This window comes from Chelonoidis abingdonii, chromosome 8 (assembly GCF_003597395.2).
Source record: "Chelonoidis abingdonii isolate Lonesome George chromosome 8, CheloAbing_2.0, whole genome shotgun sequence".
Classification (NCBI taxonomy): domain Eukaryota; kingdom Metazoa; phylum Chordata; order Testudines; family Testudinidae; genus Chelonoidis; species Chelonoidis abingdonii.
This window is the reverse complement of record NC_133776.1, coordinates 83,402,483-83,403,859: the sequence shown is the minus strand read 5'-3', so window position 1 is coordinate 83,403,859 and position 1,377 is coordinate 83,402,483. Positions and strand designations below refer to the sequence as shown.

Here is a 1,377-nt window from a genome sequence, read left to right as displayed (position 1 = left end):
TGTCTTTACAAATTGTTACAATTTGTAAAAAGATAAGTTGTTCCCAAACAGTTGTCTGGATCAGTTTAAAGAGACATGGATTCTTCTAGCATCATGAGAGAGGATGCTTCTGCCGGCATTTGAAGATCTGCAGATGGTGAACCTCCAACACTCGAGGGTCAAAAAACTGACTGAAGGTGAGTCACTGGAGCCATGTCATCCAGAAAACATTTGTTTTCAGGAAAATTGCATTGGAGTAGATCCATGGATATACGGGACTTCACAGGCCTCACCATTTTGCAAATACTATATCCACTTGTAACTTTGTGGCACTGATGAGGACAGGAGTCAGATAAGCTCAGACACCTATCTCTTTTTTTTTTTTTCCAGGGGAGAGCACGAACGTAGTCCCCCACTACCACAAATTATGCAGTTGAGTTTCCCGCATTTGGGGAAATCGCAGGGGTCAGCACACCCGCAGTGCAATGGATGAGCCTCACCCTGAGAAAACCACCTTTGTGATCACTTGATCTAAAGGAGAATCTCTGTTAACTCTGCAGCATAGAAGCTACGACACAGACATAACCTGTTGCAATGTAGTGTGTCTAAGAAAACAAAAGAAGGTTGGGGAAGGGAGACACTCTGTTCTCCAAACTCTCACTTCCCTCCATAATGGTGTAGTCTTCAAGCCCATCCTGTTGACCAGTTGGTAGGGTTTTGTGCTCTCTGCACTGCCCCTCTCATTCCTTTCTTTCCCAATAGGAATTTCATGCTGCAGCTCCTCTGACACCAGACTATCAACTCTGCCTCTCCCAGAAAAGTTAAAGCTATGTGTGGTTGTCTGGACATAGAACAAGTTTTAGCCTAAGTCTGTATCTGATTCTGGACTTGAATCTCGGTGTCAGTATTTGTGATGCTGAAATGTTCTTTTATATTTAGACTCTGTATGAATTGCTTTTTTTATTCCAATTCACTGAGATTTTTTTTTATCCACCTAGAACCCCTTTCATATGAACAGCCCATTTTCCCCCTTTAATTCTGCCAAACCTGGTATCTTATTGATTTACTGAGTGAAGAAGAGTGGTGGATGTACAGGGCAATGGATGTTTCCTCCCCTTGGGAAGGCTGATAAATTCTACACGAAGGGCTTCTGTGGGAAATGTTTTCTCAAAGTGCTATTACAGTGGCATTGGAAGGAAGTATCATTCACTACAGGTTCATCTCAGATATGCATAATCAGAGAGATTCTTTGGTCTCAAGATTTCTCCTGTAACTAATGCCATAAATGTGAACTGCTTATGTATGAAAATGGCTTAAAGGGATAGATACACAGTAACCCCAAGGCCTCAATCTGCAGCTGCTCCTTTGTGGCTCCTTGATACTGGAGCCATTATGAAC

The 1,377-nt window shown here is 42.4% G+C and overlaps 1 non-coding gene across 1 annotated transcript; it reads right to left on the bottom strand.

Annotated features, from left to right (window-relative positions):
* Positions 1-366: 366 nt before the first annotated feature.
* On the bottom strand, positions 367-524 carry LOC116830557 (U1 spliceosomal RNA). Its single transcript, XR_004375026.1, has one exon. It is a non-coding gene; the product is annotated as a U1 spliceosomal RNA (small nuclear RNA).
* Between the last annotated feature and the right edge of the window lie 853 nt (positions 525-1,377).